The sequence below is a fragment of the Argiope bruennichi genome, chromosome 3 (assembly GCF_947563725.1).
Source record: "Argiope bruennichi chromosome 3, qqArgBrue1.1, whole genome shotgun sequence".
Classification (NCBI taxonomy): domain Eukaryota; kingdom Metazoa; phylum Arthropoda; class Arachnida; order Araneae; family Araneidae; genus Argiope; species Argiope bruennichi.
This window is the reverse complement of record NC_079153.1, coordinates 6,671,822-6,684,722: the sequence shown is the minus strand read 5'-3', so window position 1 is coordinate 6,684,722 and position 12,901 is coordinate 6,671,822. Positions and strand designations below refer to the sequence as shown.

The 12,901-nt window shown below is 26.7% G+C and overlaps 1 protein-coding gene across 6 annotated transcripts in view; it reads left to right on the top strand.

Annotated features, from left to right (window-relative positions):
• The window catches only part of LOC129963088 (flavin-containing monooxygenase 5-like), a 115,026-nt gene that overhangs the window by 25,902 nt on the left and 76,223 nt on the right, over positions 1-12,901 (top strand). The window lies entirely within an intron of this gene.

Below are 12,901 nucleotides of genomic sequence, written 5' to 3'. Positions count from 1 at the left end.
TGAAAAAAATTGAAGAAGCGTAAACAAGTACTGACAATCTTAGGACCAATTTTAAAGTAAAATGCTTTATTTATAATTTTTGTTTCATTTTTAAGGTGGTGACTACATTAAAAAGTAGATATTTAAAAAAAACCTATGAAATTTTTTAATTTAATTTTTTTAATGTTGAACAGGTTTCTTTATAAAACAATAAAAAATTTGCTTCCAAGTTTATTTTTAGGGAAGTTACACTGTTTTTTTATATTTCCATTTGTACTCGTATTAATGGTATTTTTCATTTTCAGATGTTATTTTCTCAAATTATAATCTTTGATTGAAATGTTATTATGAGAAACCTCATAAATAAAAACTTAATGCATATTTTTCTTCAAATTTAATACAATAATTCTCAATATTTTTTGCAGTTCCTGAAATAGAGAATGTGTAATCTATTCATTTAGAAATATTTTATAGTTCTTTTAGTGCTTCACAACGTGAAAATAAATTGCAATTTTCGTATTATTTATCAGTCGAAATCCAATATTTAAAGAATGGACAGAAATATGTTTTAGTTTCCGGAAATAGATAATATATTTCTTAAGCTATCTGCAAAATTTTAAGAAATCATTTGATAAATCACTTTAAACTAGAAGAATTTTGTTTTATATTTCTTTCTAGCTAAACAAAGCCCTTTTTTCAATTTTTTAAAAGATTTTTTCACTTAATTGGTAATTTTTGTTTTTTAGATGTTTCTAATTCTTTATGCAAATATTTAAAAATATAATTTTTTTGCGAACGTTTTTTAAAGAAAAATAATTCCGAACATAGTCACATATCTGAAATGATCAAAGGTAAAGATCCGAAAAGTATTTCATGTATCTTTGAACTTGTTTCATTTTTTTTCCCGATCTAACAAAACACGCGGGGGATATTTGGTAGAATGTAATAAGCGAATATTCTTGGATTATTTGCAATACGTGTATCTATGCTATTTCTTAGATGACGAGAAAACCATGATATGTTTAGTAAAAAAGCAAAGCAAATCTTGCACAAAAAAATTACATTTCAGCCGTTTGCTACAGAGGTATGGAAACGATACATCAGATTAATTTACTCTTTAATTAATACACGGATGTGAGCTTATTCCAGCGTTTATTTTGAAGAAAAACACTGCAGCTATTGCACCAAAGACAAATAAAATAAAAACCGAATTCATATATTTCCGTAATACTTAAAAGATTGTTGAATCTGTTTGAAACTGTTTTCGGTGTCTTGTATTTTTAATGCTGATTTTCATGGATGATGAACAGGTGGAGCATGAGAAAAATAGATAAATTTTTATGTGAGCAGGGAGATGCTTCCGAAGACCTTTAATATTTTTCGACACGCTAAGTTAAATTATGAATTTGAGACAAAAATACTACAGTATGTTTGCTGGTTTATTTATATGAAACATATAAGAAACAACTGGAAACCATAATAATAAGTTGCAAAGAAGGGAATGCGCAATGCATTCAGCTGTTTGTATTAAACTGAAAAGGAATTTGGAAATGAAAGATTAATTCTGTAATCGAAATTCTAGTGAGTTTCTGAATGTCTACTAGAGCGAGTTCTTCAATAATAGAAAGGGAATAGAAGGGAATCCCTTAGTTCTTCAACAAAGGGAATGCGATAAAATAATTCTAGAGCGAGTTCTTCAATGATACGCATTCTTCATTTAAATACTTTTTCCTTCACATCTCTTGTTGCACGCGCAGGAAATTTCAAGCATGCACATCACAAAAAGGAAGTATATTGTTTTTCCCAGTGCAGGTAGAATTTCTAAACAAAAAGAAATGAAAAGTATTACTGCTTATTTGAAGTAATGTTTAATAATTTTATATACGTAGTTTCAAATCGTTGCATCAAAGAAGTTTATTTCGATGCAGTATTTTTATGCGTTATTAAAGTATATGTTTCATTTGATAAGCGTCGATAGGAAACGAATAAGTAATGACATAAAATATTTTTCCTTTGCACATGTTTTTTTATGCTCCTTATTAAAGGAGCGATTCAAATCTTATTCAAAATTTTCTTATTTATTTATTTATTTTAATTTTAAAATATTCAGTTCTCATTGATTTGAATCGATGTCCATTTTTTTTCAAATAAAAGATTTTTTTGCTATTACGCTCATTTTTATTATAAAATAATTTATTTTCAATTAATTGATAGATTAAAATATTTTTCACATATTATTAATGATTGTAAATAAATTATAGAAATGCGTTCTATCTTTTAGGAGATTGCCTTTGAAATTTACAATTTGATTTGAATTCCTATAAACTTTTTAAATCATTAATAATATTAATCCATTAGGATGAAATTATAAATAGGTTTTCATGAGTATTTTAAAAATATAAAATATTTAATATATAATCTTAAAATATCTAAATCCGAAACCATCCAATTATATTTGTTGAACAGCGATACCAAAAACCGCATCATAAAATATCCAGTTTATGCATTTCTCTGAATACGTCTACGTCTTTTTTTTCCCCCACCGTCTTTCGTTTGTCCCAGGAAGATATCTGTGCAATTTTTTTCCAGTGCATATACTCGAAAAGGAAACAGAACAAAATTTACAGTGCCAATATTTTCTATATTTCAATTTCTTATCTTTTCAAGTTCACATTTCGTTCTTTATTCCCGTGGCGATCTACCCAGTTCATATCAATTGAATGCTTTTCTCGTGTGCTTGGATAGCATTTTTGAAATGGATTCGGAGCAAGTAAATTTCATAAAGATTCTTTTCGAAGATTATTTGCTAGGCACTGAGCTGAGAGTTCCGAATATCAGCAAAAAATATTCAATAAGAATTAACTTATTACTGTTGTTTCATTATTTCTGTGAATTGAATCATTAAACCTTTTTTTTCTTCTGACTATGTATGAAAAATAAATTGGCATAAAATATATATTTTTCAATTTTTAATTGATTTAATTTATTCTTCATGACAAATATTAATGAAAGAAACTCTATCTGAATGAAATAAATATTTCTTTGCAATGGGAAACACTGCAACATCAAACTGGTTATTCTGATCCGTCGAAAGGCACACAGAAAAATTTGCATGACCGGAGCACCGCAACAGCAACACTAAGCTAATTTTATTTTATTTCGCGAAGCTAATTTTATTTTATTTCGGAATATTTTTTGCCCCTAAAAACTATTTAAAAAACACTTTTTTAACAGATATTTTGATTCTATTGTAGAGGAAATGCATTTGAAATACCTAAGTGACCGAATTCGAGAGTTAAGCGAACCAATTAAATTCTGGAATGGGCAGTGGCGGATTTCCGCACAAGCGTTGGAGGCGGTCGCCTTGTGACTTGAGACATGGGGGGGTCTCAAAATCTATATCGCAGTGATGAATCGGCAGAAATAGTAGAGATTTCTGTGTATTTTTATTTCCTGTCGTTTACATTTCCATTAAAGTACTTTATTTTCACTAGATTTTCTTTTTATTGAATTTGTGAAGATACCAGCTTCTATACACATTTTTCAAGTATCAAAACAAACAAACGTTTTTTTACAGTTAAAAATATAGTTTTTCATAGCTATCATAAATATTTATTCAGTGCCATTTTTTAATGATTTAAAGAGAATTCATTCATCCATTTTCTTATTAAAATTATTTCCTATTATATTTATTATTATTAAATAAAAGAATATATTTATGAATTCTTATTTTAAAAATTTCCATAATAAATAAGGAATATATAACTATTTGAATTCCCCCAGTTAAAATTTTTTGAAAACGTACTTAACATTATATATATATAATCATTCTGTAGCAAAATTTAATGCTTAATTTTAATTTTAATTTAATGCTAGAAAAAATATATAATTCTGAATCTCTTGCGTGTACATGTGCGCACTCGACGAATAAAATCTTTTTTAATAATGTTCAGAAGCATTGCCACTAAACGAAGCTGAGCCAACATGAGGATTTCTTCTTTTTACACAGGGATACATTTACGAGCTGAAAGGGTCTTGTAATTCCTCCACATCTTTGATGATGCTTCCACATCTGTGAAAAAGGGCGTTAAAGTAAAATGACTCTCCTAAATTTATGCCCAAGGGAAATGAGATGTCTTTATATCACTCTGTCCCTTCAACTCCCATTGGACAAATACCTCCAATCGTTGTCAATTGTTTAAGGATAAGAACAAAGATTTAGGATCAGAAATTAAGAACAAAAATTTAAACGATAAGAACAAAGGCGATGAAAATCGTTAAAAAATAGCTAAAATTAAAACTGCTTTGAAAGAGGTAAGAAGTCTTATTATTTTACACAGATTTGTTGTATTAATTATTTTCTTATAAAAACATAATTTTGTTAGCTATTTCATAGAAAGATATGCAAACATAAATTAATAATAAATGTTCATGATAAAATAGAAAAGTTCATTTAATGTATTTGAAAATCGTGAACATTTTAATTATGAATATTAATTCAATTTGAATTTTATATCGAAGCAGTTATAATATATATGTCGTAATAATTTCTTGTTCTTATATAACAAGAAAATATTGTCGGAAGATTTTTCTCTTTCCCACTCGATCATTAAAACAATTATTGCGATGTTGGTATAAATCGATGAAATATTTATTAATTAATCGTACATTTGATACATATGAATTCTTTCTCTTTTTAATAAGTTAAATTCCATGAATCTTTTAAAACGATTATTTTAGTTATAAGTTTAATAACCAGAGCAGAAAAGATTGTTAATATGAGAATAATGAACTTATATTGGCATGAAATATTGTGTTTTGCAATTATATCGTTTAAAACTTTATAAGTGAAAGCTTTATTAACTTATCTTAAATTTTAAGTCTAATTTTTAGTTTTAAAATTATGTTTGTCATTTGCTAAATTTATAACTATAACACACCTTTTTTTGGTGTTAAAACTATCACCAAAATAACACGTTAATGCTTTTTATTAGTTTTCCTCTGTTAATTATAACGGAAAAAATGATGCCTGTCGTGAAATATTTTTAAAAATAATTTCAAATTATTCTTTAGGAATTAACGGCTGATGAATGTCGATTTTCATAATTTCACAGCAATCGCATGCGGTCAAAACTTTCAATCTGCAATGATTTTGAATTTTCATTGAAATAATTTGTAAGGAATGATTTGTAAAAGGTTTCATAAATAATCTAATCCTCCAAATTTTTGGACCTGATATCAATGTTATGATTAAAAAATAGTAAATAATATATTTAATAACATCTATTTTTAAATATCAATTTATTAATGTGCAAAAAAATAGACACTGTTTTATATTCATTACTTACAATTCGTTCATTTAAATATTGTTGAAGATTTTTATAAATATTATGTAAGAATTTTGTAAAGTGGATCAAATCACGAAATATACAAAATGATTTTCAGTTTCCAGAGAGATTGCGGCAGTGCCATAGAATAAAAATTTAATACAATTAAACGATAAATCATAATTTGAAAGTGGCAAATACAAAAACGTTGTATAATCATCGAAAAATAGTTATGCAATATACAATATTTCAAAATTCTTGTATATGAAAAAGGGGGTGAACTTTACTTTTATAAACGGAAACAGAGAATTATAAAATTATCTATGAAAATTTCAGAAAGAAAATATCTTTTAGAAGAACTTATACAAATTTCTTTTATTCGAATAACAATAAAAAACCATGCAAAAATTTTTTAAGAGTGGAAAGATTTTCAGAAATCAACAGTTCATTGTTCTCGATCATAATTTTTTTTTAACTTCATTATCTTGACTGTTCCTGCTAAGGAATCTAAAACCAAGCTTATCATGAAACTTAGCTTTGCACTTACATAGCAATTATTAAATATGCATCACTATAATTCCCAACAGTTGTAATCTTAAAGAAATTTCTATCTGAAAACAATAACTATTCAAATACTGATAAGATTCCTGCATTTAAATAGTTATGGCATGAAGGTTTGCTGTTCAAATTGTTTACCTTATTTTGGCTCAGAAAGAAACATTTGCATTTCTATACAATTTCAAGAACTTCCTAGCTACATAAAGTTCAGGCTCCCTTTCAACCTAATTTATCTTTACGTCACACATTAAAGTTAGACATCACAAATATATTTTGCAAGGCGGAAACGAGGACCTTTTAGAGATTTTATTTCAAATTTTGATTAGAACATTTAATTACTTAAAAACTAGGCAAATCATAATAACTTACTCTAACATGACAATAGTTTTTGATCCATTTTAAAATTTCTTTTCAATGATACCTTTTATCTGCAATAAATAAATTACTGTTGATTTAATTATGTTTTTAGGATTATAAATAATAATATTTTCCTTGTTACGAATGAAACAGAAATCATTTTCCTTCGTTGTTTTTCATTCTGAATGCTTGTTTCGTTGTCTAGGATTTAGTTGTAAAGATTCAAGTTGCTTTCCCATATTAAATAAATTTTTTCAGGCATATTTTAATCACATATTTTAAATTATAACTAATGTTTAACTTAAGAAGCAAGTAATTAGGAAGCTTTTCCGTATTCCTGTGTATATTATATGTGTGTTGGATAGAGGTACGTTGTTTGCTTGTATTGAATAAGAAAATTTTTTTATTGAATAGTCATCTGATATACTGTTTAAAACTTGTAAAATATTCCATAGTGCATAGACAAAAATCTTGATTTTTACTTCTTACGTTCATATAATTTTATAAACATATTAAATTTACCAAGTTAATTCAAGTTTAATGGTTGAAATTTCCCTTTAAAAATTAAGCTTCAAATTTGTGAAATGACAGAAAGGCGTATAGGGCATTCAGAATAAGTGTATCAGGCTTTTAAAAGAGCAAATAAATTTCCTGCCAATTAAAATTTGAAACTTAAAAAAAAAAAAACGCTGCTGAAAAAACTACCAAGACCAGAAGATTCAATTTTAAATTTACGTAATTAATATTTCTGGCGAAACATTTGGGTGCCAAAGATGACTAGTAAAATAATATAATCGTATCATTATTTAAAAATGTTATGGGAAAGCCTGAAGACCATGAAAGTAAATTAGAAATTATGAAGTTCAGAATAAATAAATGATTAAACAAATATTAAATGAAATAAATGAAAAAATTACTAAATATCTTTAAATTCGTCACTTACGGAAAAATACAGAGAATTAGTGTTAAAAATTGCTTAAAGTATAAATTACTTGTAAGACTCCGGGAAAATCTCGAATGGAAAAGTTCCAAAATTTAGCAAATTGAATGCAAACAAGAATGAAAAACGTTTCTAATAAAAATATTTATTTCATATATAACATGTTAAATACTAAAATTATGTATTGATTATATCAACAAGTATAAAAGGCAATATTTTATTTCTAGAAAGTGCTTATTCAGTGTAAAATAATAATTATATCTCTTTTTAATCATATATAAATACATATATCTAGATATAAATTTATAAATCTTCTATTCCAAATATTTGTCATAAAGTGGATTTTTTTTATAATCGTCATTTAATATATCGACCTCATATCGAATTTAAAGCGTCGGTGTAATTGCATTATGTATAAAAAAGGAAATTTGAAATATTTTTTTCTTTTCTTTAAGTCGAAATTCTTCCATTCTAGCAGAAATTACCACACGCTACGTCTAAAATTCTTTACGATTATTATCGTAATCGTAACGTTCTAGATGCTAGAATTATATGTTTGACACGTTTATTTATTTATGATTTGCTTATTTATGCATACTTAAACTTTGCCTTTTATTTCGGTAAACAGGCTGGTGGCGAGAGTAAAAATTAAAAAAAAAATCTTTGAATTTCATGATGTATTCGTTGCTTAGTTTTTTTTAATAATTATTTTTTATATATTATTATCTTTATTAATATTTCAAATACTGTGAATTGAAAATAAATTTTGAATTTGAAATGAACTTGATGAAAGCAAATGCTCTGAGCGAAAATTATTATCATTACAGGGATTTGAATATAAAGAAATGTCATTTCCTGGCAAAACAAATAACTATTTTTGAAATTTCAAAATTACTGAGCTGTAATAGGTATAAAAAGTGTGAGCTTTCTTTAAGACTCGGTCGTTTTCCCTTTTCTTGGCCATTTTACATAAGAGTTGTCGATACTACACCTCTTTCTCGTAACTGCACTAGGGTTAGAAAATATAAAGAAAAGAGAAAAAGTAAAGAGACACGGGCTTTCATTTTCAATTTCCTCGAGATCTGCGCCGAAACAGGAGATCGATATCTAATAGAATGCAGTAAGACGTGATGGATGAGTTATTTGCAAGACGTAAGCCCCTATGCCTTTCCAATGGTTGGACTATAAAAGTCTGATATCTTGAAAAATGCAAATAAAATGTTATATGAAGAGAAGTTTACTAAATTGCATTTGTCTACATCTTCAGAATTCAAAATTTGACTAGATATTTGAAACGGGTTTCTGAGAAGCTTACAAGTAGAATAAGATAAATTTTATCTTAAGATTGTTATTTCCGTTCATTTTTTGTTATTTCCGTTTTAATCTTTCAATTGATACTGTTACGTTAGATATTTAAGTAATTGTTTTCAATTTTTGGGAAGGTTTAAGAAAGCACGCTGTTTTGTTAGATGTGAAAAAGAAACAAAAATTTGAAAAATAAAATAATCAGATACATTTACCACAGAGAGGATCTTATTCTTTTGATGTTTTTGTTATTTAGTTATAATCTGAAACAAATGCAAACATTTCTTTTTAGCTATTCAATTATAATCTTTTGTACTAAAATGCATCGTTCCAAGGGAATAATTGTTTTGATTTTCTGCTTATCTTGTCCAGTTGAAACAAAAATAAGTTAAAGAAATCAAAACAGCAAAACATAAACAGAAAAGGTTTTTCTTTCTATGCAGTAAACATTCTACAAGACGGAATAGAATGCATTATCGGATTATCTATGACCACGTGTTTTACCTAAATCTTACAAAATGTACACTAAAACCGATAAATGATATTGCTGTAATACTATATATATCGCATCTTTAATTTATTAAAAAGCTAATTATTCTTCATGCCATGACTTAATTTTTAGTTCAATTAAAAGTGTTCTTTTGATAATGATAATTATAATATAGATAATTATAATAGATAATTATAATATAGATAATTATAATAGATAATTATAATATAGATAATTATAATAGATAATTATAATATAGATATCAAAATAATAAGAATATTATTATTACTATTACTTATTATCGCTAATAAATGAAATATATATTATTATTATTATATATTTTATTTATTAGCGTTCGAAAATTATTTTGAAACATTTTTTTTTTCGCATGTTATGTGTGAAATATCAATTACCACGTTCTATTACATTCAGATTGCTTTTTCCTTTTAAAACTACAAAAGAGATACTTCAAATATGACATTTTAGCGGTACCATTTTGAGATTATAATTCAATAATTGATAGATATATAATATGTATCAATTTCATATGTATCTTCATATTTGATCGAAAATGAAATAATTTATGATTTTAAATTCACTTTGATATTTCATTTTTAAATTCACCTTGATTCAAATCAAAATATTTTATATTCCATATAAACAAGATATTAGTTTCAAGAAGTTAATCTGCGAGATATGAGCGTTTATTGTATTGAACACTATGATATTTTAAAATAGCATAAAAGAAGAAAATAATAACTAAAAATATCATCCCTTTCACAATAATTTTTGATCTTGAAAAATCAGTAAAGTTAACCCGTTTTACCATTTTTTTTGTTGAATCATATAACTGAAAGACTTTCATACCATCATGCAATATCCATATTAAATAAATATTTCATCTGTCATTGTACTCTCTCGTCTGACACTAGAGGCCACGGTAGCACTTTGGCTTCCATACTAGGGAATTCTAGATTGAAACAGTTTTATAAGCGAGTCTTTGCACGTTAATTCCGTCGGAACAAGTGTACTCACACTGGTGCAACATAAAAATTTGAAAATGAGGGGGCCAACTCAGGTGTCGTCCTCGTCATGTAGTCCTGGTTCAAAATTATGAGATCCATCCCCAAAAAGCATTAGTATTGCATTTAAACTGGGCGTTATAACTAATCAAATTCATTTGATCCTGGAGAACATGTATTTTTTTCAAATATGTATTTTCGGAAAAGAAACAAAATAAAATATATAGTCCCAGCATTTTCCAAATATCATAGTCCATTCTTCATTCAACGAAGACCTTTCTTTTTTTTCATATCACCTGGATAATATTTTTTTTTTTGTATCCTTTCAAAGTATATTCTAGAAAAGAATGTAAACGAAGAAGTTTGTTAAAAAATAAATTCATCACATGTGTTGAAGATATTCACTAGAGTTCATTGCAGTATTACTTACTGAATCTATACAACTACTGGAAAAATTTATTGGGTAATTTTACACAGGATTTGATTTGAACGAATTCAGAAGTCACATATTTTGTGATTTTATTTGAAATTTTAAAAAAACTTTATTACCTGCTAATATGATAATATTGATTGCATTCATTCGGTACCTAATGCATCATGCAATTTAAAGGAAGAAAATTAGCATATTTAAAGCATTATTTATCAGCATAAAAGCAATTTTAAGTTTAAAAAAGTATAAAAAAACCATGAGTTACATTAAAGCAATTGCTAATAATAAATTGAAACATCCATTAATTATTTTTTCTTTGAAAATCCATTAATTATTTTATTTGAATTAATTAATTTTCTTCGAAGTCAAATTCAACTCATGAATTTATTTATTGTATTTTCGAAAATTATGGCACAACAGCAACAAAACTTACTCCTGTTTACATCAATTAATAATTTTTAATTTATTTAAAATATTGCAAATATAGTATTTAAGAAAAACAATAGAAAATATGATAAGAATTAATTTTAACTATTTTAATAAAAAATGGAAAACATTTTCAAGAGTGAGGCAATTTACTTACACATTCCCTAATTGAAGCCTTTAATGAGATTTAATTATGCATATTCATTAAAAAATTTAAGAAGCATTTACATTTTATTTTTTCCATTTTTTTTATTCAGTTGCTTTTCAATAATTTGTTAAACTATTTGTTGATACTTAAGCTATTTGTTCATTTAGTTTTTTTAAATAATCAAATCTTTTTAGACTCAAAAGTGAAATAAAATTTTTTGAAATGCTGCATTTAGATATTATAAAGTAATGGAAATGTAAATGAATGCCTGTTAATTAAAATTCATAAACTTATTGGTTATTATACTATCCTAGTTGGAATTTTAAATGGTAGTTCATGATTATGGATAATTAATAATGGCAGTAATTATTGTCGGCGCCTTTGGGCATGCGTTGGGATAGATTTAATTTGGAAAATTAGGGAAGAGAGGAAAAATGGAAAAATGAATGGAAGAGATGTTTACATTTAACAACAAAGTGAATTTCAGAAATGCGCACATAGTTCCGCGTCTCACCCCATAGTGAGATAGAATCGTCGAAAAGCGGTCGTCTCAAACGAGCAGTATATGACGGATTTCGAGTTCAAATATTCAGTGGTGTATAAACAATAAAGTAAAGAAGAAAAGAACTAAAAAATGTCATCAAAGTATGATGACCGCATTATATAATATTATTATAAAAAAATAAAACTATTTCGACTAAGACGAAAATTATATTTTGCAGTAGCATGCCGTCGTCGTAAGTAAAAAGGGAGACATTTTTTTTTTTTTAATTCAGATTTTCAGACTCCTGACTTAGAATCCGACTCTAGTGATTTAAAATCGGTTTTCAGAAAATGATACAATTAATCCCAAAATTTCTATTTCTGTCCCTAAATTTTCATTTTCCAAGTCTCTCTCAAAGTTATTCTTGCATATCGAACCTAAAAAACATGTCCCTAAACTTTCATTTTCCAAGTCTCTCTCAAAGTTATTATTCTTGCATATCGAACCTAAAAAACATTTTCTGTTTTTTTCTTTTTAACCTTGAAGCTCAAAGGTCGTGAAGATGCCTCTTGAATTGACTCACTAGAAGACTTCATTTCTTTTCCGGTAGGATTCAATTTTAGATTAGATTGTAATTAATACGGAAAGCAGTTCAGATGCAACTCATTTTATTTTAGCTCATACGTCTGCAATGAGTTAAACTCAGACGATAGAAATAGCCATGTTCCTTTTCCAATATATTATTTCGCTTCGCCACAAATTAAAGACGATATTGGATTCTGCCCGGAAGAGTCCTTTAATTATGCAAGCGTGCGCTGGAATGGAGATTGGAATGCAGGGAAGGAAGTGTATCTTATCTCGGAGAAAGATTGGGTATTGCTTACAAGTGAGTTTATTACAAGTTGTTGTGAAAACCATTCAGCTTTAGGAGGAATACTGGATACAAATTATTGGCGCTTTCACAGATAAACTTATGGAATTCTTGCGATAGACAAAGACTAAGAATATATATTAAGCGAATAAACTTTATTCACTTAAAGTTTAATCTTATAAAAAGTAACGATAAAAATCACTAAAGGCATATTTTACTTTAAAAGTTTTGTTATAGGAAAAATAAATAGATACATTTTTGAAATTTAGAAGTCACATTCACTTCGAACTTAGATAAAAAATTCAATCTCTTAAACTTTATAACAATTTGCTTTTAAATGTCTTTTATTTGCAAAACCATCTGGAGAATTTTTTTATTATATTTATCGTTTTTCTATAATAATTTCTCTTTGTTGTTAAATCTATTCTTGAGCTCAAGACTGCAGTTTAGTTTTGAAAGGTTCTAAATTTCATTTTTCTAAATATTGAAATCTGGAATTTATTATGACAAAAGAAGCATTATTAGCTTTGCATAAAAATATGCATTTAATGTTTCATAAACGCT